The sequence below is a fragment of the Malaclemys terrapin genome, chromosome 7 (genome assembly GCF_027887155.1).
Source record: "Malaclemys terrapin pileata isolate rMalTer1 chromosome 7, rMalTer1.hap1, whole genome shotgun sequence".
In the NCBI taxonomy this organism is placed as follows: Eukaryota; Metazoa; Chordata; order Testudines; family Emydidae; genus Malaclemys; species Malaclemys terrapin.
This window is the reverse complement of record NC_071511.1, coordinates 123,924,390-123,942,167: the sequence shown is the minus strand read 5'-3', so window position 1 is coordinate 123,942,167 and position 17,778 is coordinate 123,924,390.

Here is a 17,778-nt window from a genome sequence, read left to right as displayed (position 1 = left end):
GCAAACCCACCTCTGTTCAAGCCACGAGGAAGATCTAATGGGACCTAGTTAACGGCAGGGGCACGAAACTGACCAGGGCTTTGTCTAACTCAGAATGGGCGCTGATGAGGCTGGATCCCAGGGATCAAAGTTATTTACTGAGGCCATTTGAGACCAGCCAACCCCTTGTAAGGCCCAAGGCGGAGCCTGACGGAATATGCTCTTCCCAGGCTGCAGTGTGTCCCTGGAGCCGTTCCCTGCCTCGAGGCTTATACTGTTCCCTCTCCTTGCCTTGCCCACGTGGGAAGTGCAACTCCAGCCCCACTCTGCCCCTAACGCCTCCCGGTGCGCTGGGGAAGCAGGCAGCCCCCACGGTGCTCTGCGGTGCACCCCTTTGCACAGCATTCCTCCTTCCCACAGTGGAACTTCCTGGCTCTGTTGCCTTCAGCCTCTTCCCTGAGTAAGCACTCCGTGCTGAGGGCACCCAGCTGCTCTTTGTGGCCTGGGATGTGGTGACTGGTTACATATCTGGCCATTCAAATGGAACCGCTCCCTTTGGTAGGGCGGCCCTGACTTGGGGGTTAGATGCGCCAAGCACTGCAGGGACCCTCTCATCTGCTGCTAGCTCGGAGCAGGGAGGGTCAAATCAGGCCCCAGCCACGTGTAAGAAGGTGTGACGTGCTCAGTGGCAGCGTCCGGCAGCCAGTAAATCTCACGCTGCATCCAGGGCAAATCGCAGGCAGACGCCTGGCAGGATGGAGGAGAGGAGGACGAGAGGTGCCTGGGGTCCGGGTGGAGGGGAGAGGAGGCTGAGAGAGATCAGTTGTGAATAATAGCAAGGAATCGCTTTCCCGGTGCCGGGGGCCCAACACCTACCACAGCTAGTCTAGGGGCAGATCCCACCTCCCTGCTTAACCAGCATCTCCAGAGGAAGACTCTGTTTTAGGAGGGGCTGAGCGCCCTCCCCTCGTGGAGTGAGTGGGAATTGAGAGCCCTCGGCCTCTCGTGGGGGGTGCTTGGTAAACAGGGCCGCCCCCCCCCCCACACACACACACAGCTGGTAGGAGAACACCCTTCCTTTCCCGAGGAGGGTTGGGGTTACAAATGGTGAATCCCCCTGACGGCAGGAGTTGCTGTTATACTCTGCCCCTTCTAGCTTCAGCCTCATGTCTGAGCACCTCCTGTCTCCCCACTTCCTAACAGCTGAATGGGTCTTTTGGCCCAAACCCTGCAGGTCTTTCTGTAGGTGTGGCAGGGAGAGGAGCATTGTAACTGGACTGTGGGCTTGCGGAACCGCCTGGAGAACTTTAGAGTTTGGATCTGAAGTCTCAGGGACTGGCGGGGTGCGGCTGGTTAGGGGGGGGACTCTTGGGGGGAAAAAAAAAATCAGGATCTGGGGCTAACTAGCTCCTTCCGTTCCCTTCTGTGGACAGTAAAGCATTGCAGCGTTGAAAGGGGACTGCTGCTGGGATGCAGGTAAACCCCTCTCCACATTGATCATGGCAACTAAACCTGTCCATTTTATACTGTTTTGAAATAGTCGGGCTTGTTCAAGACTCGTAAGGATCAAAACTTGACAGCTGCATTTGTAAATACAGCTAACCTTGCAGTGGTATATGTGACAGGAAGAGGACTGAGAGCTGCGCAAAGGCTGACACCTGGTGGCCACAAGGTGGCATGGCATGTGTTGCTTATCTTTCTCCCAATTTCACACAGTAAAAACATATTTTTCCTTTAAAATTCTCCTGAAGCCTCTGCCTGTTTTTTTGGGCTTCAGAAGCCAGAATTTTCATTAACGGAGACAGAGGTCTTCAGCAACAGATATTTAACCCCTCTTTGCCTCTGTTTCCCTATCTGTAAAGCGAGGACGATAAAGCTTAGCATGCAAAGGGCTGTGACTATTATGAAGTTATTGTCTATAAAGCGTGCCAACATCCTCACACAGAAGATCTGGGTGAGGAGTGAACAGCCAGCTGCAGTCAGAGTGGGGCGGTTTAATTTAATGTTGGTGACTGTTGTAAGCCCAGAAAAATATGCTTTTCATCATGGCCATATGCAGCGTGGAGATTGCACCGATTACAGTAGGCATAGCCAATGCCAGCAGCTTGGCAGTATTGCCACCAGATACAGGATGCTTTCCCTCCCAAGCGGCTTTGCAAACGCCATGCATCAGAAGCTCATGAATTCACTCGGGCCAGGGTCAAGTACTGACCGTTGCACAGCGGAGAACACAACAGGACTTCGCAGCCAGCACAGGTCAGGGCAGAATCAGAGCACAACATGGTGACACTGTGTGGCGTTCCTAATTCCACTCTCAACAAGGGACATGTAGTGGAGCTTGAAGGATGAGAAGACTGGAAGGTACAAGAGAGGTGTGGAAATGGATGCAAATTTTATTTAACCAGGAGAGTTCAGATTAAATGAACCGAGTGTCGTAAGTAACGTACCTTAAAAAGAATGGGGCCAAATCCTGAGCTGAGCATTGACTTCCGTGGGAGTTTTGGGTGCTCTCAGCTCTCAGAATTTAGGTCATAAAGTGCTGCTAGTAGTAAACTTCATTGAGAAGACCCTGCTATTAAATCTTTGCAGACACTTGGGAAGAGACATCTTTTGTGAGTGTGTCTTACAGAATATGGAGATCAGTGAGGTTCTACAATATGTACATCACCACTGAAAGCAGCCACCTCTGGGGTGGAGACAAACAGCTACTGGTGCCCAGCAATAGAGGGAGAGGGAACACTTTGGCCAAAGACACTGGGCAAGCCCCTTACTTGGAAAGAATCCTACAATCTTCAATGTCCATGCAGAATTAGCCTTTTACAATCTCATACAAAGAACCCCACCCAGTCGATTTACCTTGGAAGGCCGGGCTCAGCCAGCCCTGCATCGATTCAACTCCACGGCTGTGGGAGAGTCTAGGTTCTGTGGAGCCAGGGGACGAGAGCTCAGGAAGCGTGTCTGAACTTTGTGACTTTGTCCTCACCCACAACTATTTCACATTTGGGGACAATGTATACCTTCAAGTCAGCGGCACTGCTATGGGTACCCGCATGACCCACAATATGCCAACATTTTTATGGCTGACTTAGAACAGCGCTTCCTCAGCTCTCATCCCCTCACGCTCCTACTCTACTTGTGCTACATTGATGACATCGTCATCATCCTGACCCATGGAAAAGAAGCCCTTGAGGAATTCCACCATGATTTCAACAATTTCCATCCCACCATCAACTTCAGCCCGGACCAGTCCACACAAGAGATCTACTTCCTGGACACTACAGTGCTAATAAGTAATGGCCACATAAACAACACCCTATACCGGAAACCTACTGACCTCTATACTTACCTACGTGCCTCCAGCTTCCATCCAGATCACACCACACGATCCATTGTCTACAGCCAAGCTCTAAGATACAACCGCATTTGCTTCAATCCCTCAGACAGAGACAAAACACCTACAACATCTCTATCAAGCATTCTTAAAACTACAATACCCACCTGCTGAAGTGAGGAAACAGATTGACAGAGCCAGAAGAATACCCAGAAGTCACCTACTTTAGGACAGGCCCAACAAAGAAAGTAACAGAATGCCACTAGCTGTCACCTTCAGCCCCCAACTAAAACCTCTCCAGCGCATCATCAAGGATCTACAACCTATCCTGAAAGATGATCCCTCACTCTCACAGATCTTGGGAGACAGGCCAGTCCTCACTTACAGACAGCCCCCAAACCTGAAGCAAATACTCACCAGCAAACACACAACAAAAACACTAGGCACATCAGGTGGCAGCCCCAAAGGGGTTTCTGCCACCCGAGCCATCACACCCAGAGAGGGGGGAGGGATAGCTCAGTGGTTTGAGCATTGGCCTGCTAAACCCAGGGTTGTGAGTTCAATCCTTGAGGGGTCCACTTGGGGATCTGGGGCAAAATCAGTACTTGGTCCTGCTAGTGAAGGCAGGGGGCTTGGCTCGATGACCTTTCAAGGTCCCTTCCAGTTCTAGGAGATGGGATATCTCCATTAATTTCATTTCTAACCCAGGAATCTATCCTTGCAACAAAGCCCATTGCCAACTCTGTCCACATATCTATTCAAGGGACACCATCATAGGACCTAATCACATCAGCCACGCCATCAGGGGCTCGTTCACCTGCACGTCTACTAATGTGATATATGCCATCATGTGCCAGCAATGCCCCTCTGCCATGTACATTGGACAAACCAGACAGTCTCTACACAAAAGAATAAATGGACACAAATCAGACATCAAGAATTATAACATTCAAAAAACCAGTCGGAGAACACTTCAACCTCCCTGGTCACTCAATTACAGACCTAAAAGTCGCAATTCTCCAACATTAAACTTGAAAAACAGACTCCAAAAAGAATCTGGAGAACTGGAATTAATTTGCAAACTGGACACCATTAAATTAGGCTTGAATAAAGACTGGGGGTGGCTGGGTCATTACACAAAGTAAAAACGTTTTCCCCTACTGTTACTCATACCTTCTTGTCATCTGTTTGAAATGGGCCATCCTGATTATCACTACAAAAGTTTTTTTTTCTCCTGTGATAATAGCCCATCTTAATTGATTAGTCTCGTTAGCGTTGGTATGGCAACACCCATTTTTTCATGTTCTCTGTGTATATATATCTTCCTACTGTATTTTCCACTGCATGCATCCAATGAAGTGGGTTTTAGCCCACGAAAGCTTATGCCCAAATAAATGTGTTAGGCTGGGTCTACGCTACCCGCCTGAATCAGCGGGTAGAAATCGACCTCTCGGGGATCGATTTATCGCGTCCCGTTGGGACGCGACAATCGAACCCCGAATCGACGCTCTTACTCCACCAGCGGAGGTGGGAGTAAGCGCCGTCGACGGGAAGCCGCAGAGGTCGATTTTGCCGCCGTCCTCACAGCGGGGTAAGTCGGCTGCGATACGTCGAATTCAGCTACGCTATTCACGTAGCTGAATTTGCGTATCTTAAATCGACTCCCCCCTGTAGTGTAGATGTAGCCTTAGTCTCTAAGGTGCCACAAGTACTCTTTGTTCTTTTTGCTGATACAGACTAACACGGCTACCACTCTGAAACCTTTCTTAACATAACATCTCTAAGATATGGCCTTTCCTATCCATCCACACAGTTAAAACTCCCATTGAGTCTCTCATCATCTCACATCTCAGTTACTGCAACACCTTTTCTCCAGCTGTGAGACATGCCGTCTTGCCCTGTTCATATCTGCTGAGAATGCTGCAGCAACGATCCTTTCCCAGAACTTCGACTCTGTCACCCCTTTCTTTGCATCCCTCCACTGGCTAATATCTTTCTGGGGTGTATTAACAGGAGTGTTGTATGTAAGACACAGGACGTAATTGTCCTGCTCTACTCAGCACTGGTGAGGCCTCAGCTGGAGTACTGTGACCAGTTCTGGATGCCCCACTTTAGGAAAGCTGTGGATAAACTGGGGAGAGTCCAGAGGAGAGCAACAAAAATGATAAAGGTTTAGGAAACCTGACCTATGAGAAAAGATTAAAAAAAAAAAAAACCCTGGGCCTGTTTAGTCTTGAGAAAAGAAGACTAGTGGGGGTGGATGGGAGGACCTGATAACAGTCTTCCAATATGTTAAGGGCTGTTATTAAAAGGACTGTGATTGATTGTTCTCCATGTCCACTGAAGGCAGGATAAGAAGCGATGGGTTTAATCTGCAGCAAAGGAGATTTAGGGTAGATTATTAGGAAAAACTTTCTAACGCTAAAGGTAGTGAAGCTCTGGACAGACTTCCAAGGGAGGTTGTGGAATTCATAGACTATCGGAAGGGACCTCAGGAGGTCATCTAGTCTAACCCGCTGCTCAAAGCAGGACCAGTCCCCAATTTTTTGCCCCAATCCCTAAATGACCCCCTCAAGGATTGAGCTCATAATCCTGGGTTTAGCAGGCCAATGCTCAAACCACTGAACTATCCCTCCATTGGAGGTTTTTAAGAACAGGTTGAACAAACACCTATCAGGGATGGTCTAGGTTTACTTGGTCCTGTCTCAGCATAGGAGGCTGGACTATATGACCTCTCGAGGTCCCTTCCAGCCCTACATTTCTCTGATTCTGTGTCGACCCCTGCCTCTGATTGGCCCATGATGCATCCCCCGGTAACTGTTCAAACAAGCATCTTCCTGCTTCCTTGCATGCTGCCCCGCATGCTTGGGACACGCTCCCCAGAAAACTCCACAAAACTAACTTATGGTCTTCCTTCATATCCCTCCTTTTCACTCCCCTGTGCTGTGGTGCCTCCAGAAAACTTGACCTCAGTTAGCGGCTGGTGCACTGAGACCACTGACTATCTCACTGATTGCTATAGTGACATTGTTCCTACGGTGCCTAGCGTCATGGGGTCCTGCTTCATGATTGGGGTTCTAGGTGTTACGTAATACTAATACTCAGAATGACCTCGTTGTTCCCTGCTATTGGCTTGTCTGTACACATTCCTGCCTGCTGTAGTATTCATTTGCCAGCATCTGGCCCCCTCTCATGCCCCCCCAGATGTTCAAGCACATGCTGTAATACAATCCATCTTGCTGACAGACTGTAAGGGCCTGTGAATTTGTATCTTCTTTCCTCTGCTGTTCCCGGGTTTTCTGCCTGGTACAGAAATGTTAACAGGTGCAAGGCAGCATCCAGGGGCTGTGGGGCCTTCTTGCCAGCACAAGGGGGAAGGACTGCCTCTGAAAATCTTTCCGACGGTGCTGTGCAGGGCGTTCTCCTTAACCTGGTTCTTCATGAGTCTTCCCCACCCCAAAAGGCAAATCTAGGGGCTGCAGAACAGTGGCAACTCCATAAGTGATGCTCTCCTGGTGGAGCCAGTTACCCAGCCTTGCATTTGGAGGCGTTGTACTGCTAGAAGTGCCTGATTTGAGGAAAGACTTGAACCTGAAGTCCTGAGCAATTGAGGCTATTCCAGCTTCTGTCCCTACCGTCCAAGGGGATGGGCATGAGGTTACTGGGAGGTCTCGACTCTCTTCCTGGCTTCATTGTAGGATGGGGGGGGGGGGACAGTCGCTTCCATCCGCTTGGCCCTTTGTAAAATGAAGCTAAATGCTTCCCTACCTCACCAGCACATTGTCAGGTTTGTCAAGTGCTTTGAGAGCCTCAGCTGGAAGGTGACCAAGGAGATGTTGGTTTGCTTTTTTTCCTCCAAGAGTCAGGGTGTTGACCCTGATCAGTGTTCTGGCCCAATTCCAGCCTGGACAAGAGCCTACTTCTCTTTGACTGGACCTGGTCGTCTTCTTCCCTCAGCTGTTATTTCTGAGTGCTGCTTCCTAACCTCCCCACTGAGCCATGCAGCACGGGCTTGTTTGGGGTTCCCAGTAGAACGAAAGCCACCTTCAAATGTTGCTTAGCAGCCAGGCTATTCTGCTTGGCCGTGCCTCTCCCTATGTGCCCAGGAGCTCTGGGTGAGGTTCCACGGGGACGGGACTAGATCCCAGATCTGGGGGACGGCCCATGTCTCCACACCGCCATCCGGCAGCCATGATAAGCTTCCATGCATTACCACATAGTCCTTGTGGGGATAAACGGTACAGGAAGTACCACCTCAGAAGGCTGGATTGACAGCTTCTCTTGTGGCCCCTGATTGGTCCACACACCCTGTTTAAGCCCATGAAGCGTTCCAGGAAATGTCTGTGCAATGAGGTGGACTCCTCTGCCAGCTGTAGCGCTGGACCTAGCTCTTGGCTTGTGCTCAGACCCCTGATCCTGGCTTGGACCCTCAGCTTCTGCCCTTGAACTCTGACTCCAGTCCCGCTCCCTCGCATCAGTACTAGGAACCCGACATCAGACCCAAACTCGGGCTACTGGTCTTAGACTCTGATCCCTGACCTAGGCCCCTGGACTCTGGCATCAGCCCTGACCATTAGGCCAGACTACCCACGCCCCAGTCATGACACTCTGCCCGTGGTGGCAGAGCCATGGTAGAGCTAGCGCGCTGTTCCTTGTGGGCCAGTAGACGTCAAAGGAGAGTTGCTTCTGGCAAGGAGTGAGCAGATTCCCCTTCTGAGCCCCACAACAGGGGCTCCTGGGCTTTTGACTGTGCAGGGACCATGTCTGGAGTCCTCTGCCATCCCCCACACCCCCAACACACACCCCCAGCAGCATTGTAAGGCATGCCAATGAGTGCCCAAAACACACGATGTACTCCATCCCTGAAGCACCCCTGTATGTGGCAACTCAAGGAGAGCTTTGCCCAGCCTCTTTTCCAGCATGCCCCTTGCTCTACCAGGCAAAGGGCCTCCAAGAAACAGAAGACTCTGTGCACTCTCAACAGCCAGCCCATAGCATGGAGGAAGCCTGGCCTCCCTTCCAAAGCGGCCAGATGCAGGTGTTTCCCTTCGCTCCTCCTCTGACCATCTCATGAGGCCTGAATCAACAATCAGGTAAGGCCCATCTATGCAATGAGCCTTTGTGAGCTGCAGGACCCACGCTCTGTATGAACCGGGATAACTGGTGAATCAGCGAAGCACAGAAGGGGGTCTAGCCACTCACTTCCAGAGGGTATCCCCGCATAGTCTGCGGCTTAATCAACAGATACATTGGGGGCAGGGATTGCTTGCATCGCTAGGAGAGAGCTGCAGCAACGTGGTCACCCCTGTTTACTTTTATAAAGTTAGGGCTGCATAGGGTGACCAGATAGCAAGTGTGAAAAATCGGGACAGAGAGTGGGGGGTAATAGGCACCCATGTAAGAAAAAGCCCCAAATATCAGGACTGTCCCTATAAAATCGGGACATCTGGTCACCCTAGGGCTGCAGCCTTCTTAGCAAGAAGATACTCTAAGCTGTGGTCCCCAGTTAGGCCCAACATCCTGATTTGCCCAGGGGTTGGGAATTCATAGGTTCCTTTTCCTTTCTCTCCCTGTGACTGTTACTACTCATTGCTTCCCAGTGCTGCCACCCAGTGAAAGATTAGGAAACCAAATTAAAAACATTCCCTGGGGGGTGGGGGTTGTTTTTTTTTGGTGTGTGTGTGACTGGATAATGATGACCGTGCTTGGCTCACCCCACCCGCGGTAAGGACGTCTGTAACGTTTCAGTTGAGTGCAAATCAATGAAGTTCACGTTCTGAAGATTAGTTAAGTGGTTGCGCTGATGTTAATTTTGGTTCTGAGTGATATTCATGCAGCTTTGGAAGGGCACAGCTGGGCAGCACTAGGAAGACGTGTGGTCAAGGGGATGGGTTGCTGAGTAGCACCTTGATCTCCCTGATGAAATCCAGCTAAGGTGCTAATCTTGGTGAAACAAACAGTGGGTAGCAATTGTAACCCACAAAGTCTCCTTGAACGGGCCAAGGCAGGGAATGTTGGGAGCAGAAGGCTTGTGGCAGTTGGGAATGGGGCAGTTTGACCTGGGCAGTTGCAGGGAGAGAAGGTGAAAAGAGTGGGGTGGAAACAGCAGGACGCGCAGAGGAGAAGAGAAACAGGGACCAGTCAGGGAGGAGGAATGCAGAGGAGGCTGTTCAAACAGCTGTTAGATTGAGCAATAAAATACAAGACAGGAGATGGGATTTAGAAGAAATGTGGTTGGGAGATGAAAAGCGTCACTGCCATGGTGAGGAAAATTAGGAGTAAGCAGTGGAAGCAAGCTCTAACAGATTACCAGATCCAAAAAGTAATGAAGAGCAGCAGGAAGGATGTGAAGAATGAAAGGGAGAGAAGGAAGAAATTAACATAGCAAGAGGGAAGTTGAGAGGAACAATGCCCTGCCAAGAGAAGTGAGCTCTGGGTTATCCTCTCTCAGGGAAGGTGGGGGCTGAAAGCTTGTCCCTTAGTGAAATATGGGGTGGAAAGATCTCTTGTTCTCCACTGAGTGAGGTCCTGATTCAGGAAAGCACTTAAGCACATGCTTAACTCTCTGTGAGACACTAATTAGTCAGTGTCTTGAGTGGTCAGTGGGTTCATCGGCAGCTTTGCTCTCCCTTTGCATAGCCATGGGTTCACCCCTGAACAACACACAAATCAGCGACGTGTGGCGTTGGTTATCCAGATGGGTGCTGGGAGGGTGGACCAGTTAGATGCTCTCGCTGCTGCTGACACCCAATTTTCTCACCGTGGCAGTGAAGCTTTTCACCTCCCGGCCTTTTCTGTCTTGCATTTTTATTGCTCGATCGAACAGCTGTGTAAAATCCACTCAGCCGGACAACCTTCCCTCCTCCCAGCCATTGCACTGATAGCACCTCCTCTCAGAGGACCCCCAGCTGAAAGACACAAGGAGCCAATGTGCAGTTACCCAGACAATTGCAACACATCTAGCAGAATGTGGCTAGCCTGGGGCTGCCTGGTTCCTACATGCATGTGTGGGCTATGCAGTGACAGGCAACGTATGTGGAGGGCCTTGTACAGAAGGATTTATGGGAAGTGGTGTTGGGATTCTGTGACATCCAACTCCAGTCACATCCCACTGAGGAAAGAAGAGGGAAAGGACCATCGAGCTGAATGTGATAAACTATAGCGCACGCCAGATGCTTTCCTAGCTAAATAAATCTGTCCCCATCTAGCCCTGGGCTTTGATCCTCAGCTAAGATGGGTTGGGCTGAGCTGGCACTTGGATAGGAGACCACTCAGGAAAATCCAGATGCTTCCGGAAGCAGTGATAATGATTTGGTAGGTGGTGCTCTTCTCAGGGCCGGCTTCAGGGATCGCGATCTGCGGCGGCAATTCGGTGGAGGGTCCTTCGCTCCGAGCGGGAGTGAGGGACCGTCCGCTGAATTGCTGCCGAATAGCTGGATGTGCCGCCCCTCTCCCGAGCGGCCGCCCCAAGCACCTGCTTGCCAGGCTGGTGCCTGGAGCCGGCCCTGGCTCTTCCCTCTGCATCGCTACAACCTCAGTGTCGTGGGGAGGTGAGAGGACCTGTGCGGCTGGGTGGGCTTCCCGGGAGTTGTGCTCAGCCCCACCTGTGCCTCGTTAACTGCCTCCCCAGGGATGTGTACCGAGGCTTCCTATCAGAGACAGCCTGCTCAGCTCGCTAATAGGAGAGATCTGCAGTGAGTAGGGTCAGCAGTGCGGTGGATAGGGAAGGGGTCTAGAGAGAGGGTATGTGCCAAAGCAGGAAGTGCTCCAGGTAGTTGAAGCAAAGGAAATAGAAATAGATTTTTCTCTGCTTGCTACAGGGTCCCCGGACTGCAATCAGGGTAGAGGGAGGGCCATGGTGGCAGAGCTACTGAGTCTGGAATCAGGCTGAAGACCCAGTAGGAGGTTGCTGGATGACTCATTGTCTTGTTGGACTTTTTGTTCTGCCTGGAAGGGGGCTGGACTTTATGATTTGGAAGACTGAGATACCTGGAGCTGGGGGAACCCAAGTACGGAGTACCAGGTACCAACCTGGTCGTCTTAACGCTGTCTGCCAGTGAAGACGTAAAATGGAGGTTTTGACCATGCGATGGGTGTTGCCACTGGTTTCCTGGCTACATCCAGTTTGCATAACTAGTACTCGTCCCACAAAGCTCCCCTTCCTGTCTTGAGGAGTTGTGTTGCTGTACTGTTAACTATCTATGGTGCACCTCCCCAGAGATGGGTGCACTTCACTGGTGATGGAGTGATTCCTGAGTACATCACTGGCAAATGATACTGCGATCTTTTAGGAGGAAAGACATGGTGTTAGTATAAGGGACAATAGTATTTTGTTTTTATTAAAACCACCTATTGATAATGTGATAAGGTCCTGATCTCAGGAATTAATAAACCACCCCAAACTTATCCCTCTTTTGCTACTCTCATAAATGTGTTGAAAAACCCAAGCAAACCCCTGCTGGCATATTCACTGTCATTATTTTTGTCATCAAAGAAAATCTTTGGAGTGAGAATGAAAGAGCAGATTTGAGTCTTTTCCTACCTGTGAAACGGGCTTCATTAAAAAGTAATGAAATCCTGCCGGAGCTTTTCAGCTCCCCTATTGATAGAGGCACCCCGAGCGACTCCAGCCCCCACACTCCTCCTGTCCACCCTGCATATGTAAAAAGGCCACAGCTAAATGCCAGAGCATTTGCATAACCTTGTCTGTCCATCGTCTGCTGGCATTTTGGGGAGAACTGGGAGGAAACGCTTCACAGAACTGTACTGGTTCCCCTTGTACTGGTAGGCACTGAACTAGAAGCTCATCTCCTGAAAATGAGCACAAAGGTCCTCTCCTTGGACTTCTTCGGGGCCGAAAGCCGGGAGAACAATTTGGCCCAACCTGGCACCCGGTACACAGATTGCAGAAGCTTTTATCTGTTGAGATCTTTGCCCAACAGGGCACAATCCTTCTACATGAGGAACACGTAAACGATCTGCCAAGTTTCCTGCATCCCGTACAGCTACCCATCGGAATTCCTTCTGTGGTCCCCACAAATGGGGGCCTTTTGGGAACCCTGCTGTAGAGGATCAAAGGCTTTATAACGGGTCAACCTTTCAGAAGTGTTGTGCCAAGTCTTCATTTATTCACTCTGATTTAAGGTTTCACATGCCAGTCATACATTTTAACGTTTTTAGAAGGTCTCTTTCTATGAGTCTATAATATATAACTAAACTATTGTTGTGTTAGATGGAATATACTGTTTCACTTAGCTGTCAATAAGATGTTTTTAAAATACTGAAGTGAATCACTGACTTTAAAACTGAAATTCAAAATGGAGTACATGAACTCTAACTCTGAACTCCATCTTTGAGAGGGGACTTATTTTGCTACACAGACTCTAGCTTAAACCAGTCAGAACTGGTTTTTCCCGCCAAGTCCAACCCTCAGTGTTCCATCACCTCAGAAGCGTTCCATCAGCTCAGAACTCTTCCCGCCAAAAAGGCTTTATAAGGTCTTGTTCAGCGCCTGCGCGGGGCTGTCCATTCCAGCGACAGTTTGTACACGGTCGGGTCTTCGCAGAGCTCCAGAGCTGAGTTCAAAGAACAACATCTATCCCGTAGTGTGTTTGAGGAAGAGGAGTCCTGTCATCGTCATTCCTATATCCTGCATCTCCTGGTGTCCATCATCCCAGAGGGTCTCCTCGCCAGCGACGAGAACCATCAGTCGTCTGGACTCCCCAGTGTTCCTCCTCAAGGACCCTAAATCAGTCCAAGAGTTGTAGGTCCTGGGCATCACGCCTGTACGTGACATCTGCTGCATCAGAGCAATAGGAGAAAGGTTTCCGTTTTGGGGTATTGTTTATTGGTTTGTAAAATCCTACGGGAGGGTTTATGGGCCTGAGCTCCAAGCTCTCAGAGTCAGTCACTGATCCACTATTTTACTGATTTATGGTTTTGCTGTTTCACTGTGTTTATTCTTGTATTTCTCCCCCCATTTTCCCTAGTTTTTCTGTACCTTTTATCCCTAATACACTTACCTTTATTTGCACCATATTATCTTGTCTTTTCTTTATTTTATTATATTTTATGGGTAGCTAAATCCACCGGTGACAGACACGGAAGGGAGCCGAGTCTGCAGCTTCTGAGAAAAGGGGCTTTCCCTGTATATCTTCCCTCTACCATCTCTCTAGTATTTCCTTTGAAGCGTTACCTTCTTCCCCTTGAGGTAACAGTTGTATGTAAAGTAAATAAGGTTTTTAAAATGTTTAAGAAGTTTCATTTAAAATTAAATTAAAATGCAGAGCCCCGTGGACTGGTGGCCAGGACCCGGGCAGTGTGAGTGCCACTGACAATCAGCTCGTGTGCCGCCTTTGGCATGTGTGCCAGAGGTTGCCTACCCCTGCTTTATAAGTTAGTGGCTTGGGCTACTTCCCCTTCTTCTACCAGACCAAAGTACCAAGCCCTTCCTCTGGGAGGACCTTACTCTCTCTCACTCACACTCACTCTTTCTCTCACATCTCTTGCATAGGACTCATGATGCAATGACAGCCCATAATCAAGCACAGGGCCAAGCCTGCTCAGAGCACTCCTTCTGTTTTTACCCCCTTCCCAGAGGAGTGGGACTTTAGGGCATCTCCATGATGCTCTCACCTAATCAAGGTTCTTTGGTGTAACCCTTCTCTAGTGGCTAGAGCTGGGGTTCTGCTGTAGGATCTTTGCCAAGTCACCAAACCTTTCTGTGCTTCTGTTTTTTCCGGTTGGTTAAATGGGGCTGATGACACTTGCCTACTTCACAGGGAGGTTGTGAGACGTAATGGTTGAAAAGTGCGGTAAGATCCTCAGGTGGAGGATACTCTAGAAATGCTAAGTAAGCATTGTAATGGGTTGTCTTGTAATCTGTTAGCCACTGCTGGGTATGGAATACGGTAAGAACTGCCAAACTGTGGGTCATAGGCCCTACGTTGCTAATAGCTAATGGAGACTCAAGCAGTCATGGTGGGCAGCATAGTGATAACCATGCAGTCTTTGGCAGCAATGGACTTATCCTCTTATTCTCAAGTTGCAGCATTGTGGTAGCAACTCAAGTTAAGGCAGTCATGGTACTTCTATTTTAAGATGGCTCACTTGATGATTACTTATTCTGTTCATTCCCTCTGAAGCACCTGGCATTGGCCACTGTTGGAAGACAGGATCCTGGACTAGATGGACATTTAGTCTGACCCAGTATGGCCGATTTTATGTTCTTTAGTCCCTGATTCATGGACACATCCCTGCTCATTCAAGTCAATGGAACTTAAGGATGTACTTAAAGTTAAGCACATGCCTAAGTGCTTTTCTGAATTGGGGCCTAAAGTTCTATTTTCAGCCATTTTATATATTAATGCATTAAACATAACACCCACAGAGGGCATGTGGAGCCTTTGAGTGCTCCTCCTGAGAGAGATAAAAAGAGAGTCCCATTTATGGTAATTCTTGGCATATAGTGTTCAATCTAATTTGATTAGGGGAGATGTCCTGGGCAGCTGAGCCCTGGTCCCTCTGCTAAAAAGCCTGCATTAGAGACATGCTTCTCATCAATATTAAATGCTCGGCCAGTAGGAATGCCAAAGGAAAAGAAATGTCAAGTTGGGCGTGGGGGCATGTGCACTGCAGGAAGGGGAGTGGGTTCATGCGGCTTAGAACCTGGCTGGTTAATTTTTAATTACTTCTTTGTAATGACACACACAGGCTCTGATGGGAATATAACAAGAGGGTTTGTTGTAAAGCTGTGCGGTCAGCTAGGCCAGTCTGGGAATAGCCAAGCAAGGCCGCTGCTGCCTGAAAGTAACTAATCTGTCACAGATGGCTGGATTCCAAAAGTAACATTTTCTATTCTTATCTGTGGTCATAGAAACACAAACGATTTATTAATTACTACCACAGCCTCTTTCATCCACGGATCCCGGAACAATAAATTAACCCTCCTAACTAGAGATGGGCAAATAACTGATTTTTTGGTTTGGTGGCAATTCCCCCCCCCCCCCCCCCTAAAAAACCCACCCAAAAACCAGTTTGATCCAAAACAACATTGGCGAATCAACAAAATTGAGAAGATTTGCTATGTATTGAAGAAAATGTTTTGTCTATCATGAAATTAAACATTTGGTTTAGTTTCCAGGGACTCTTTAAAATGAGAGGAAATGAAAGGGTAGATTCACAAAATGGGGGGTGGGGGTGTAGGGTAGCTGCTGCCCTTATAATCTTTAGCCCCATGGTTAGGGCACTCACCTGGGATGCGAGAGACCTATGTTCAATTTCCTCTTCTCTCCCTCCCCCTGCACCTCAATGCCTGATACGGGCAGGGATTTGAATTTGGGGCTTTCCCAGAGACTCCTGCCTCAGGCTAGCATGTAGGCCAACAGTTAGGGTATTCCCCTACAATGGGGGAGACCCAAGTTCAAATCCCTTCTCCACATCAGCTTTTCTAGAATCTCCTGTGGCACATGAGGCAACTGATATTTTCCCCACTGTTGTCTGTCCATCTTTGTCTCATGATGGCAGCATCCTTTTGTAACATCCTTTGATAGGTCACTCTTTGTCCCCCACGCCTTCTCTTCTCTCCAGGTGGGATGCTTCTGCCACAGGGTAGTCTGATGGCATGGCCAAACTACCCTGTCTGTCTGTCTGATTGTTAAGTCCACAGCCTACTGACCCATGTGGTGCAACACTTCCACATTGGTTACACGATCTCTCCAAGGAATTCCCAGTATTCTTCTTAAACAACGCTAGTGAAAGGCATTCAGCTCCTGTTGCGTACTTTCACCCTGTGCCAGATAACGAGGCGTTCAATACTGTTGTGAGGGCAATAGTGCAGTACAATATAATTTTAGTGTGTAGATGTATCTTCTTCTTACTCTTCCAGATGTTTGACAAACCGGACACTGAGCCACTGGCTTTGCCAATTCTTGCCTTCCCTTCTTTAGTGAACTGGCCATCGTTACATATTGTACTTCCAAGACGGATGAAGTCCTCGACCCATCATTTGATCTGCATGTCAGGTTATCTCTTTCCTTGTGTGGAAATGGGGGCAGAGCGGAGAATTGAACTGAGGTGTCCTAGTTCCCTAGCCCCTGGGCTAAAGGTTATAAGGGAGGCATTACCACCCCCTCCTCCCATTTTGTGAATGTCACCTAAGTCTTTAAAGAAATATTTTGGCCAAAACTGGTCATCCCAGCTCTGCTCCTAACACGTATGTTACTGTGCATTTTCTCATTAAAGCAGGAGATTCCTTTTAAGTTCCTTTTTGTGTGTGGGGTGTGTGTGCTGAGATGATCGCTGTACTGCTCTCATCATACTTTTGTGCGCCATGAGATGGACACAATGGGATTGCCAGGAAAAGGTCCAAAGACATCTGTTATTAGAACTAGATAATTAAAATGTTGCAAAATAAACGGATTCCAGGAAACTAATTACTATGGTCAGTTAATTTAAGCCTGCATCCTAATGGATAAATAATAGGGGACAGCTGGAGTCCTATGCTTTTCCTCTACTACTGTTCAAAAATCCAGTAGGCTGTTTCAGGTGATACCCCTTTAATGAGCAGCTCTGCAACTGAAAGGTTCCTTAGCAGTTTGAACTGGTCAAATGGGAGGTTGCATTTGCCAGTTGAAAGTGACAGTTTGAATTAGGGGAGAGACGTGACAGGTGTGACCACTGGGGGGCAGAGTTTGAATGGAGAAGCTTCGGTTGAATTGGGTGGTGAGGGGGTAGATGGGGAACTGGGCAGGATGATTTGGGCAGCTGGGTGTGAACATTTGAGAGTCTCAACTCGAAGTGCGGGAGCTCAGCCTGGCCTGTGAATTGGAGGAGTAACAAGTGGCAGTTGAGAACCATTTTGAATTGGGAGAGCAGGAAGTGGCAGGCTGAAATCGGGGAGCCAGGCATAGCCAGTCAGGGTGGCGTTTGAATTGAGCTGTTGTGAGAAATTTCTGGGAATGGCAGTTGGGAAGTTGCGTTAGTCCATTTGAACTGAAGCAGCTGAGAAAGAGAGGTTTAAGACAGGCAGGGACAGCATTTGGGTTCCCGTGGGGAGAGAAACAGACAACAGGCAGGGAGGAAAAGTTTGAGATCGGGTCCTCAGTGTGTGAGATAAGCAGCATATGAGACACGAGGGAAGAGAAAGGGATAAAGCCCAAGAAGAGAAATAACAGTGGAAAAACCCATTGGAAGAGAGGTGAACTCCTCATTGCATGGAGGGCTTGATAGGAGCTTGACCTGTCTCTGGCGTACATACCGAAACAATGGCTTTGGTAAGAAATCTTGTCACTGGTCTTGTGCCTGCTGATAATAGCTTGGCAGGTGGCAATCGGAGACCTCTGCTGCAACTCAAAGCTAAACAAATATCAGACCCTTAATACCTGCAAATGATGCACAGTCGACTATTGGCTGGTGAGCAGTCTTTTGTCACAAGTGTTGGCTGGTTTAGGGAAATAACATTTCTTAGG